Below are 14,772 nucleotides of genomic sequence, written 5' to 3'. Positions count from 1 at the left end.
GGTTAAAAATCACTTTTCACTACACCAAACAACCCTTTCAATCGCATTTCATACAGAACGCTATTAAAAAAAAGGTAAAAAAGCGGGAGGGCAAATTTTTAGATCGCGCCCAGTCAAATCACGGAAAGGAAACTAAAAATGCATTACGCTTTTCATACTCTTTCCTCCCTTTTATCTCTCAACCATTCATTTCTCAGCAATCCATTATCATTCGATTTTAAACCTTCGTTTCATTCAATCGGCCGACCATCGATCTCTTTCGTCAATCTTCTTTGTTGAGCAACTCTGAAGATCATATATATAGTATATATCATTTGAGCTTCTTCGTCTATCTTCTCCAACGTTCTCTCTTTTGTTCTCCTTCATTTGGCTCGAGAAACTCCTCGTGACCGTCTACCATTAAGCATCTATGTATAATTCTTGTTCTTCCCTTTAATTTTCGAGCAGTGGGTCACTACAAACAGAGAAAATTCTATTTTTCTCCTACTTTTTCCCTTTGATTTTTGAGCAGTGGGTCTTTAAGATCAAACCATTTATTTAAATTACTACCATTCAAAACATTTCTAGGTCACTGGAAACAGAGAAAAGTTATGGGTCTTGTTTAGTTATTTTTCTTGAAGAAAATTTATGTGTTTTTTTAATATTGAATGTTATTTGCTCTTAAAATTTCTCTCTTTCTTGCTTTTTACTTGGTAAAAATAAAAACTAGAGATCTCATCCTTTTTTATTATGTCCAACTAGGTTTCTGCTTATTGTGGTTAATTATATTCTTTGTGCTCTCCTTTTATTCCGTGTCTTAACTAACACAAGGAATTCAAAGTATGAAAGGCAAGATTTTTATGACACTTTATTTATTTTGCCTCATTATATTCAGAGCTCCATTATAGTTTTTACACTTTCTTTGTCCCAGATTCAATAGATACATTCTCTTATACCAAATATTGGAGTTGTTTACAGGTTTGATTTTGTAGTTAGATGGTCTGTGATTGACAGTCGGTTACCTGGAAGAACAAAGCGTTGTTTGATATTGTCTTCACTCCCTATTTTTATTTCTACCGTCTAAAATTAATGATTGATAAGGTACTTTTCTTAAATTTTCTTATTAGTGCATATTTTTTGGTGTTAGCAAAATTGTGTCGAATCCGTTATATGCCATTTTTTGTTATTGTAGAGCTCTGAAAAGTATGGAATATTTTGTAGTATGTATAACTTTTATCTAGCATCATCAATCGGTTTCATATTCACTATTTCCCTCCTCACTTTCCACTCTTAAGTTTTGTAGTCCACAGAAAAGACTAGTGAATGGGGTGTATTCCACTCTATCAAGATAGTTTAAGCTTCATATGTGTAGCTCAATGGGGTCTATTCCACTCTATTAAAAAAAACGAACTTACTTCCGTATCACAGTTAGGTATACTTTTAATATGTTATCATGTGTGGCCCATTCGTTTAGCTTTTCCCTTTTTTTCCTATTTTTGTGATTTGGGTAACATTTCTTGTGATTAATCGGTGAAATTTATCTTTAATGAGCCGATCTTTTCAAGTGGGGCTTCCATGAAAGGTATTATTTATGGGTTGTGAGGTATTGAAATCTGTTCTTAAGAGAATATTTTTTCCTATCCCGTTGTGTCCTTGGCTCTTTTTTAAGATTTAATGTGGAAGTTTGGTCTTAGTTTTTTTTTGTTTTGGATGCTTGTATCCAAATGGGTTCGAAAGTCCCCACTCCTGGGATGTCTTGTACTGTACTTTTGAAATCATAATTCTGTTTGGGACATGTACAATCTCTAGATTGTGTACCTTAGCGACAATCAACTAGATAGGTACATGCTTTTCATACCAAGTGAGAAGCAATCATCCATGAGCTTTTCATCAACAATTGGATTTGTCAAAAGGTTTGCAATCAGTCCTATAACTGTTTTTGTTTGGTTTCTTTAGGTGTTTCTTGTTAATCATGTGCATTATGGAAGTTGTCTAAAAGATCTTTGTAGTCTTTGGTGAATGTCTCTTGAAAATGTTATGTTTCTTTGTGCACTTCATATTTTGTCTAGAGTATTTCTTAGGAGTTCAACTGGGGTCCATAGGTAGTACTTACAATAATTCTAGCTTTTGAGAAATGAAGTTTAAAGTAGGCACAACAACTTTCTGTTATGTGAGGTTAGATCAGAATCCTACTATTAATTATGCAATTTCAAATTTAGAAGAAGAATGGAGCAGGTGATTAGGAAAGAGGGATCTTACATAGCCAGATTGATGAACATTGAAACTCTATGAAGTACAGACACATACGACTACACGATATGGATACCATCGGATACGACAATTCGTCAATTTCTAAAAAACTAAGATACGGATACGTCTAAGGATGCGTCATTTCTTTATATATTCTTTTAATATATATATTTCTAAAAAATAAGAATACTGATATGTTGAAGTTACATTTTTTTTCTTTAAAAAATTCTAGGATATAGATAAATTAGCATACAAGTTAATAACAATAGCACAAAATAGGATACAAACACTAAAATACAATACAAAAAAAGCAACATCTAAGATGTTGAAGTACAATGGTTTATAAAAAGCAATAGAAAAGTGACTCGTATTGCAAAAAAGAAGAAGAAGAATATTAGAGAGAGAAGTACGAAGATAAACGTAGAACTTATTGTTGAAGATATCCAAATTGTTTATATTTTGGTGGACTTTGTGGGGACTCAAATGTGAAGAATGAGATTAGATGATTCTAGTATAGGGTTTGGTCCGTTATTTATTTTTTCTTCTTTTAGTTTCGGACTCGAGTAGTGAGTTTTTTAAATAGGTTGACTAATTTTAGATTAGGAAAAATTAGATGAGTTACTTGTCTTTTTTCTTAAATCGCGTTAAAAATTAGAAATAAATATGTTAAATCACGTGTCAGATACGTATCTGAAATCGCGTGTCAAATACGTATTTGGAAAATATCTGGAAATATCGATATCCAATACGTGTCTAATATTGATTCTTTGCCTCACATGGTGCTTCATAGTTGAAACCTATTTTCATAATTCAGATAAGATATTTTATATAGTCCATAATTTTGGTAGTGGATGTGGTGGCTTTGGAAGGAGGTATATTGCTTGTACTAGTTACATGTTTTTTAATTGTATAAACGTAATTCTAAATTTACTTGCTATAATTCAATTTTTTTTAGTTAAAACAATGAAAGAATAGAAGGGTTTTGGGCATTTTACATTGAAAGAATAAAAAACAATTTTCACCTGCATTTTTGCCTCAAATCCAACTTGCTCAGCTTGCTCTATATTTTCAGAACCAGCCATATCGACCAGCATCAAGCGCCCACCAACAGTCGGCACATCAAGGATTATCTATGCTTCTGGAGGTAGCTTTCTTAAATTGTAGCCAGCTTTCTTAAATTGTAGCCATTTTTTCATGTAGCTTGTTGCCTAATCCAGTGTTTACCAACAATCAGACAGGGGAAACCAGTGTTGATCTTTCATTCATCTGCAGAAGATAGTTCATTTCCGCAATTGTTGCATCTTGCTTCACTTTTTGGAATAGTAAAATGCAAGTGTTAATCTTGAAGAAATGGCCATTCATAAGGCAATTTGTTTCCCTGCTCCCTTCAATCTCATTTCTAATACATGTTATCAAGTAAAAGGCATTGTTTATATTTGTTTTAGTACACTTTCTGCTGTACCTGTAGGGGTTTATTTTCAGTTTCTTTTCTTCTTTTTTTTCTTTGTTTTGTTTTGTTTTTGTTTTCATTGCAAGAAGGTTCATCAGGCAATCGTTTTGGCCAAAGTTGGAATGTTATTTCCTGCGGAACTTCAAGTTCCACCTCTTAGGTAGAAAAGAACGATTCAAGGTTAGGGAAAATGAAAAGGAGATTTTATTATTTGTGCATCATAGTCTAATTATTTCCGTGTTTATTTATCAATATTAGTTCTATCTTAATGAGAAAATACTTTGTTGTATAGATAATGCAATGTATAGTTGATTTTTATGATAGATTATATGTATACTTTCTAAGGACTTAAGAATACTTTCTTTGTTACGTATCTTGAGGAAACTACAAAGTTAAGGTTACATTGTTTTTCTTCTTTATCTTAATGTAATTTGTACAACATGTCAACTCCACAAGAAATGTGATTATTTTTATGGAGTGTTGTATTGATTGAAGCATCCCATTACGGGCTATATTTATACTATTGAAAATTTATTTTGATGTAAATGTACTTGCATACAATATTAAAGATTTATATGATTACGGTTAATTTTATAATTTTATTTGTAATAATTTGTTATTGGTATAAAGTGCTATGTAAACTATATACAATTTAATCAAAATCGATTATCAAGGCGAGATTCAAAATGCAATATGGTTTTTATAACAATTTTTTTACAACTGTAAAAGCCTGAACCAAAAGTTAATTATAGCTTTTTTTTAATGCTATGATAACTTTCCAGCACATCAAAATTATGTAATAGAAAATGAATTTTTATAGCTTTTTTATAGCATTGAAAAAACGTTATGGAAGTTCAGGGACTTTCAATAACATCTGCTACAATAGCATTTCTAAAAGGCTATAGAAAGTCTTTTATAGCGTTTTTTTACCGCTATAAAAAACGTTAGAAAGTCTTTTATAGTGTTTTTTTACCGTTATAAAAAATGCTATAAAAGACCTTCAATAGCGTTTTTTGCCAATGCTATGAAACGTTTTCATAACATTAAATATGTGCTATCAAAAGTTGATTTTTTATAGCGTTAAAAAACGCTATGGAAAGCCTACGATAGCCTTTTTTTAAAGCTATCGAATGTGATATTTGTTATAGTGTTTAGTCCTTGAATTTTTATAAAAGTAACAATTTAATCATTGAACTTCAGTTTGTAACAATTTAATATCTATATTTTCAATTTTGTAACAATTTAGCTTTTGAACTTTATTATGTAACAGTTTAGTTTTTGTACTTTAAAATTTATAACAATTTAGTCTCTATTGTATAAATTAGTGTTAAGATTTAATGAGATTTTTTACATAAATAAATGGGTAAAGTAATTAGACAATCAATATTTTTATAGAATACAAAGTCCATATAATAAAATAATAAAATTTGACATCAAATTTTGGCTTTCTTTAATATTAGGGACATGTTTAGGGACTAAATTCGTACAAAATTGAAACTTCAGGGACTAAATCATTGCAAACAAATTTCAGGGACCAATTGTTACTTTCATTAAAGTTTAAGGATTAGAAATGATTTTTAACCATAATTTTTATTAATTATATCCAATATAATTAATATATTTTCCTTCATAAATTTGAACGTTTCAAATTTTCTTTCAATACATTTGCTCCTTGTTGGTCCGTGGTGAGCTAGCAAGAGACCTTATGGACTTACAGATTATAACTCAAATGATCCAAGACTAATTAACTGAACTCTTTAATTAATTAATCTTCATTCATTAACTATAGGGAAAACCACTATAGATTTATAGTTGCACTCTTAGGCACTGCAGGATAAGTTTCGTCCATGAATATAATCATTATAAGCAAGTTGATCCTTCACGATTTGTTCGTAAATACTCTGGGTCAAAAGTCCATTTTACTCCTATAATTACCTCTATCTCCTTAAGTACCACTGATTCTCTAATGAACAAATTGTTTATAGCCTAACCATAAACTAAGTTCTTCTTAGACCAGTAAGATAGTAGGACCCTTTGTTCAAGTCTGGGAGTCAGCACTTAGGAAAACTACTATCTACTTATCTATATAGGAAGAAGTGAATTTTATCTTGAGAAATTATGTTCTCAGCTTCCCTATTTGGTCAAGTTCCTATAATGGTAGGCATATTGAGTTTCCGACTTGGGCTATTCTCACTCGTACAAATCAAAGAACCGGCCCTCACAGACAGAAGTTCATAACCACCCACTCAGAATTAATATTGAGTCACATATGATCATCTTATGAAATATTAATATCTTCAATTAATGAACTTACAAAGAGTGATTAATTATTTCAAGATCCAATCTTCTACATAAATAATTTAGATCAAATCGTTTGCAATAATTACAAACTGGGTTATATCCATGATGTCATTAGGATAAGGCACCCAATCTTATCCATGTACTATAGACCTTTAGATTATTACTTGAACATGATTCACTTGTATGTCAAATACATATTGTTCAAGATTACATCTAACAATCTTGAACTTTTACGGTATTGGATAATTTAATATTGCATATTTAATAATTAAAATAAATAATTATTTAGATAACTAATTATCTACGAAGCTTTAGAGCACAAATCCCAACACTAGAATAATGCTTATGGACTTCTATTTATAGAGGGATGGACCTAGGGTTCCTAATCCGAAAGGATTTAGGGAATGTTGATCCGTGGGCTATAGTAAGTGGGCCCTTGGCTTGAGGTGGCTTTGACCTCGGCCTCCAAGTCCGAGAGGAGCACTTTGGGCCACTTGGTCTGAGGTGGCCTCGATCTCAATCTTTGAGGCCGAGGAGGGCACCTTGGGCCGCTCGCTCCAATTTTCTCTCTTTTCTCGGTCTCTACCTTTCTTGGCCCATTTCTTACATTCCTCTGGCCTTCACGTGACGACTGTTATTTTGGTTATACCCTTAGCAGTTTGATCTCCTATGCTCATTGTTCTTGGTCCAAAAATGACTTATAACAAGTGACATGTATCAGTACTTATTGTTCCTGTATTAACAAGCATATATATGTCATGTGAAATGTGAATAGCATTATACTCTTGCCTTGTATACTGCTTGATGGCTCTTCAGGTGTGAGCCAATTACCAATACAAATATGTACTGACCCTCGACCAAATTTTGTAACAGGTATTGAGACCTCGGTGATGTTGGGGAGGGAGCCTGAGAAAGATTGACTATTAGGCTTATTTATTTTTTTGTCTCTTTTCTCTATGAGTTGGTTTTATTTTGAATGTTTGGGATTGAAACTTTGCTTTAGATTCAAGTTAGTCAAGTTGGCTTGAGTTGAGAGATTGTAATAGACTTTAGTAATTTTGTTATTAATCGTTTTAGTTTGGACTTAAACTAGGTTTGTTTCTAGTCTTGGTTTTGTTGTTTATGTGCTAATGAGTATATGTGGTCTGAAAACTATGGTAGTTCTATTGAGAAGGATTTTTTTGTTGAATGTTATCGGGAGTGCATTCTTTGAAACAAGTGCTAGAAAAATTTTGATTTTGTCGTGGTATCACTGTTATGCTGTCGAAATTTTTCTGATGTTTTTTTAACTTGTTTTTGAGTGAATATCGATTTAACTTTCTTAAGATCCCTGAAGTTGGGTTTATTTTGGGATCCCTACAAGGGGTTTCCCAATACGTGTAGGGTTTAGGAATGTTGGTTCATTCTGAGTAGAGGGTTGAGACCGTGGCTCACATGAAGTGAGAGGACATTAGTCCACCTCAGCCTCGACCTCGTCCAAGGCCGAGGTGGGAAAGCTGGGTCGTTTGACCCAAAATTCCCTCCATGGTCCATATGAAGTTGGTCGTTAGAAAAGAAAATTGGTCAATGTATATATTGGTCAATAATGTGTTATACTTGGTTATCGCTATTGGTAGTCTTCCTTCATTGGACGTGGTTTTGACATATTTATTCTTCTTCTTTTGTTCTTTGTGGTCAAGATTCAAGGGTTTCGATGCTTCTTTTGGGACACACTGCACCTAAAAAAATATATAAAACAAAATATTTTAGAAACATAAGGTGTAGAGTTGGTTTTGTTGGGTGAAAAAAGAGTATCAATTAATTGAGACAATAAAAAAGATTCTGTTATATACTGAAATAAATTCATTTGGAAAAAGATTTTGTTTCTGGTTACTTTATTTTTTCTCCTTACTTTTTTTTCTTTTTATATTTTAAGTAGAATTTATTTTTTTAATATAAAAAATATATAACATGCATTAAAGTATATAAAAAAATAAAAAAAAATACATTATCTAAAACAAATAAGAATCGATTAATTAACAAAAACAAAAAAAATTTATGTATAGTTTATATTTTAAGTAGTTTATGTATTATTTAGTTTATGTATAGTTTATGTATGATTTAGTTTATGTATAGTTTATGCATGATTTAGTTTATGTAGTTTTTGGGCTGATCTTACATTTTTTTTATTTATTTGGATTGATTTAAACTTAAAAATCTTATATGTAAGTTTATGTATGATTGATTTAAACTTAGAAAACTTAGAAAACTTAGAAATTAGAGTTTGTTGGGTTGACATATTAACATATTTTTTGTCAACTATAACAGTTGAAAAAAATATAATAAATATGTCGATGCATCTTGAAGATTTAGTAATTCTTGAACCTGGAAATGATGGAGATAGTGACATTGACGTTGAAGTTGAAGAATTATTTGGAAACGACAGTAGTGGTGAACATGATCTTGAATTGGTACCGTCAGAAATGTTCACCCAAATAAATTGAGAAATGACAAATTCAACATGTGAACTAGGGTCTACTTTAGAAGAAAGGAATGTAGGAGTAGATAACTGTAGTTTAATACAAAAAGGAATGTTGTTTAATACCAAAAAAGATTTACAGCTTGCTGTAAAAAAATGTTGTGTGACAGAATACTACGAAATTTTCGTAGTGGAATCAAATCAGGATCTTTGGTATGTTAAATCAGGAGTGACGGTTATGCTTGGAGGCTACGGGCATGTCGGCGCAAAACTCATAAGATGTTCGAAATCACAAAACCTCAAGGAGAATGCTCATGTTTGTTTTCAGAACTGACACAGGATCATTCACAACTAGATTCAAATTTCATGAGTATCGAAATTCAAAATTTGGTTAGAGCTGATTCTGGAGTATCTGTGGCCCTACTTCAAGAAGTCATTAAAAAACAATATGGCTATAATGTCAATTATAGATGGGTGTGGCAAGCCAAGAGAAAAGTGTTAATTACTGTGTTTAGCGATTGGGGGAAATCATATTCGGAGCTTCCGTATTGGCTGAGTACTATTGTTCATTATAATCCAGGAACACGAACATATTGGTTTTTCCTGGTTCAACCATTGAGGACCATTAATCCAGATTGATGGAACTCATCTCTACGGAAAGTATAAGGGGAAATTATAGACAACCTTATCTATTGATGCAAACGGACATTTATTTTCCCTTGCTTTTGCTATCGTAGAAGGTGAGAATTCGTCCAGTTGGTCATGGTTCTTGTGGGCATTGCATGAATATGTTACCCAAAGAGAAGGTATTTGCTTGATTTCTGACAGACATAAGGGCATTCTTACTGCAATTAATAATGAAGAAATTGATTGGAGTGAACCCAGAGCGTACCACCGATATTGTTTTCACCATGTTGCCAGTAATTTCAATACAAAATACAAATCGAAGCAACTAAAAAATTTGGTGTTTAAGGCCGGAAATCAATACCAAAGGCGTAAGTTCATTCGGTGCATGAAAGAATTGAAATAATTGCACCCTGAATGTCTTGAATTCTTTTCAGACATTGATTTAGAAAAATGGACACAGTCACATGAGGTGGGTACTACTATGGGTGGATGACCAGCAATGCAGCTGAATGCATGAACGGCGTTTTCAAAGGTGCTAGAATGTTACTCATTACTTCTTTGGTTAGGCTAACATTCTATCGCACAATATTGTATTTTGAACGTCGGAGACAAGAAATCAGTGAAGCACTCGATCGTGGGGACATATATATAGTATATGCCTAAAGAAACTGAAGAGGTGGGAAAAACGAGCATTAGCACATACGGTGACATCCATTGACAGGGAAAGTCAAACTTTCGAAGTACAAACTGGCATATATATGATTTCTCTCTACAAAGGACAACACACCCAAGTTTTAAGCTTGAAAGAAGGGACATGTTCTTGCAATAAGTGGCAATCATTCAAGATTCCATGCTCTCATATAATTGCAGTTTGTAATTACATGCATATGACATACCTACCACTTATTGATGAATGCTAAAAATTGTCCAATTTCAAGCGTTGTTATAAAGGCCGCTTCCATCCAATTCAACACCCAGATTATTGGCCAGAATTATCTTTTACAGAAGTTCGTCCAAATGCGGACTTACTCAGAGAACAAGGTCGGCCAAAAAGTACGCACATTCATAATGAAATGGATTGAAAGAAGCAAGCCAAAAAGTGCGTTGTACAATTTGTAAAAAATAAGGACATAACAGACACACTTGGCCACACCGTACACTGGGTGCTTCATCGTCTTCGGGTCATTAGTTTTTTTTTTTACTTGTATATTTCATGTATTTGTATTCTTTATGTATTTATATTTTTCATGTAATTGTATATTTCATGTATTTGTATTCTTTATGTATTTATAATGAATTTATGTAATAAATTTATTTCATGTAAGTGTATTTTTTTATGTACTTTTTATATATCTTTTATGTCATGGATTCTATTGTGTAATATAATTTGAACTTTTTAGGTAATGGAGCCTGGTCCTTCTAATCCTGTACAATTGTACCAACAAACCAATGTTTGTTACATAATTTTTATCTATTAAAATTATATGAAGTTGTTCAGATGTTTGTTACATAATTTTTATCTATTAAAATTATATGAAGTTTTTCAAACTCATTTTGTTAAATAAATACAAACCTAATTTGTTTTCTTCATATCATGATAACATTTTCATGTACAACCAAACTTAATTATTTTATTTTACGACATGTTATTTTTATGTATCTTTTTGAGACATCTATAGAATCTTAAACTAAACTATTTTTTTAGGAAAAAATAATTCTCAAAATGAACCATATCATACTATCTTGGAGGATAAATATTAAATCTTATCATTTAATAATCGTTTGATTTTTTAAAATCAAAATTATTAATTATTACTTCCCCTATAAGTTTTTATGCTTTGTTTAAATTGGTTGAACAATATGGTTACCAAAAACAGTATGGGATAGTTCTTCCACTATAGTATTGAATTGTCGGAGGAGGGAGGCGACTTTACAACATACTATCCCATTCGATCACCTCATTATTCCATATGTTCAGGAGACAGGTTTTCTTGGGGTTGCACAGATTGGTTTCATCCAGCTTGATTGACACCTGATTACTGCTCTAGTTGAGCGCTGGAGACCAGAGCCCCACACATTTCACCTGCCCTGTGGGGAATGTACAATTATGCTGCAGGATGTTGCCGTACAATTTGGGTTACGAGTGGACGGGCAATCACTGACAGACTCACTATAGTATGACTGAAAGAACGCTTGTGAAGAGCTCTTAGGCGTTCTACCAGAGGATCTGAAGGGATCAAGATTGAGTATCCCTTGGTTGGCGTCCCAGTTTCCCGAATTACCTCTCGATGCCGACGACATCAACGTACGTAGGTACGCACGAGCATACATCCTGCAAATTATTGGAGGATTTTTATTTGTCGACAAGTCAAATACTCTGGTGCATCTCATGTTCCTCCCATTATTGTCTGATTTCGAACACGTTGGTACGTACTCGTGGGGTGGTGCATATCTTGCATGGGTGTACAGAGAACTTTGTTGGGCTTCCAATGCACAAGCGTTGGAAATAGCGGGTCACTGATACTATTACAAGTATAGGCTTATAATCGATTTCCAATTATAGCACCATAAGTCCAACTACAGGCCCCAGATCATCGTCCACTTAGTACCAGGTATTATTTTATTTATATATTTATTTCGTTACCATTTTATGTAAGAATATAAATTAATTGTATTTTTTATAATTTTAAATGAAGTGGTATATTAGCTGCCTCTGAATAGTCAGCAAATATGTTGCTCGTGTACAGAAAATATTCGACATGCTGACGCCCAATCAGGTAGTAAATATGTATATAAATGAATATTTAAAAAAATTTTAGATGTATACTTATTTTTATTTTTTGTTAGGTTATTTGGACGCCATACACACAGATTTGGTCATCCTTACCTGATTTTTGTCGTGATGGTGAAGACATCTGGTTGACTGTTAGCCCTCTTATATGCTTCCATATAGTAGAGTGGCATCATCCAGATTGTGTGCTAAGACAGTTCGGTATGCGACAAACGATACCTTCGTTGTCTTATACACTTCCAGCACTACTCTAGATCGATTTAAGAGGTAAGCACGACCAAGACTGGCGTCGAATCCATGCGGAGTATTTATCCTACTGACATGGACGACGTGATTGTTGTGCACAGGGAGAATTAACAAATGGGCCAGCTGTATCAGACGACTACTTTCCCTGGTACAATTCATTCCACTTCTTTCTTTCTTTCTTCTTTCTTTTTTTTTTTTTTTTTTTTTTATTTTCATTTTATAAAAAACAATTTCTTAAAATATTTATTATTTTATTTAAACTCTAAAAAGAATAAATTAAAAGAAATAATAACTCATAAAAATAAAAAAAATATAAATTAAATATCTCATTTATATAAAATAATTACAAAAATCAATGTGTCCCACAAGGCGGACATCGTCGATTTCGAGCTGTTATCGTCGTCGACTTCGAACTTGAGGTTGCTCGAGTTCTTCTTGATATTGCTCTGGTCTTCTGCAGGCCTTTTTAATGAATATTGCTCTCCACGACCTCGACTATGTCCATGCACGTATGAAGAACAAGAACTAGCCTCTGAGTCATAATGTCATGAACAAATGCTGACATCATCATCATCGGACTAACATAATCAGTTTGACTCTGCGTCTGCATCATAAGGGCAACTCTTCACATTATGTGCAACTCATCAAACTCATCCTCTTCCCGAACAGGTCCTCTACGTCTAGGAGCTGGTGGAGGAACAATAGGTATATCATACATATAATGAATTTCCTCCATATAACTTTGGTTGGCACTACATATAGCAAGAACCTAGTTCGGATCATTCGCAACCTCACGGGATGCTACTATGTTGTTTCGATCTCTGTGAATTATAAAACAATAATTATAAAACAATTAGACAATATTTAAAATAAATTTAAATTAAAAATAATTATATAATATTTATTCATTGACCAGATGACCCACAGCTGCTCCCAGACGAGTGACGTAGCGCCTTGTGATATTATTATACCAATGAATATATTCTGGAGTGACATCTGTGTCAAACTGTTCAAGAGAAACTCCCACTGCAATAAACCTTGCACGATTGTGCCATCGCACTACCAAATGTGCAATTTTTTTGGACCAATCTCTAGTCCTTAGGTCAATATCAATAGTATGGGTTCAGTATTACAAGGCGATGGGACATCCTGCTGAAAACCGAATTGTCTCATCACCCTGTCAGGAAGATATCACTCACCAATGTGAAAACATATGAGAGAACTCATCGTCCGCCATATGTTTTGACCATTTGTATAAAAATTAGGCAAAGTATGCATAATAATTTTGTACGGCTCCCAAATAACCTGAAACACAAAATATTATATTAGAGAATATTAAAGACAAATACAATAAAAATTGTGAATAAATAATCAATTAGGTTTAGTGTAATGTACTTGTTTAGGTTGAAGCAGATCAAACATGTATCTATACTGGTTGACTACACGTGTGGCTGTCCTGATCACACAAAATTTGTCTCTCCACCTAAATTTTTAAATTGATAATTTAGTTTAAATTAACTAGATCAGTGATATAAAAATTAAATTGAATTAAAACAACATACCGAGAACCGTAGGCTCGTCCAACTAACTGAGCGTCATTAACGTGATGTAGCTGTGGAGCCATTGTTGGAAATCGCTCCCAAGCCCATAGTTGCAAAAGTATAAGAGGCCCAACTATCTCTCGAACCTCAGGTCTTGTTGCTTTGCATAGCTGTCTATACAACCATGCCAAGCATGCTCCACCCACGAATACCGCCCGCATCATGGAGGTTAGTTAACAGTGGTAGGAAACATCAAGTGAACAAAATGACTTAATTTATCTGAAAACAGACTTCCACCCATCATTTGTAGTATATATGCTCGTGCATATCTTATGACGGTTTCCTCGTCTGCATCATCTGTGAGCTCACGAAATTGTGTTCCTAACCATATTAAAATTAACCTCGATCCTTTAATCTTGTCAATAGGTGGGGTCGCACCGAGGTACAGTTGACAAACTTCTAACCAGTCATCGTACATCACTCCGGTGACAGGCTCACTGTCAACAGGTAACCCCAACAACACTTCTATGTCTTGTAGAGTGATAGTGCACTCTCCAACAGACATATGGAATGTATGCGTCTCGGGCCTCCATCTCTCGACCAAGGCTGTGATAGATGCCAGTTCAACTGAATAAATCCTAATCTGGCAACCCCATAGAATCCAGATGTGCGTAGTAGTGGTAGTATTCGAGGGTGGAGCGGGATAGTGCGCTGGAGAACTGCCTCTCGATGTCTGCAAGATATTTCTCTAGTTACGATCTCTCCATACAACATATGATCGATGAATGGACTGGTCGTACAAAACATCGGGATCAACAGGTCCTGGGTTTAAAACCATGATCTGAAAAAAAATATATGTATTAAAATTGACTATAATTGAATAGTAGAAGAAAAGTGTGATCAATAAGTCGGGATCAACAAGTGTGTACCATCTATCTGAATGATCGGCCGACATTATTAAAAGCTTCTATAAAGGACCAAATGCCCAAAATATAGAAGTTAGGATAACATGGCCTTCAATAAGCGTTTCTTTAACTCTCCCAATCACCAACACTTTAAGCCAACAGTTTTCTTTTTCCCTCCCATACCCTATGGTAAGAAACATGATATCAAACTTTATTTGGTGGTA

At 33.6% G+C, this 14,772-nt stretch overlaps 1 long non-coding RNA gene across 1 annotated transcript; it reads left to right on the top strand.

The window, feature by feature from the left end:
- Positions 1–112: 112 nt before the first annotated feature.
- On the top strand, positions 113–3,897 carry LOC120074996. The gene is made up of 3 exons (XR_005481180.1): positions 113–1,892; positions 3,302–3,373; positions 3,464–3,897. It is a non-coding gene; the product is annotated as an uncharacterized LOC120074996 (long non-coding RNA).
- Positions 3,898–14,772: the final 10,875 nt, after the last annotated feature.

Source organism: Benincasa hispida, chromosome 4 (genome assembly GCF_009727055.1).
Source record: "Benincasa hispida cultivar B227 chromosome 4, ASM972705v1, whole genome shotgun sequence".
NCBI classification, from domain to species: domain Eukaryota; kingdom Viridiplantae; phylum Streptophyta; class Magnoliopsida; order Cucurbitales; family Cucurbitaceae; genus Benincasa; species Benincasa hispida.
Note: the sequence above shows the minus strand (reverse complement) of the source record. Positions and strands in the feature narration are given on the sequence as shown.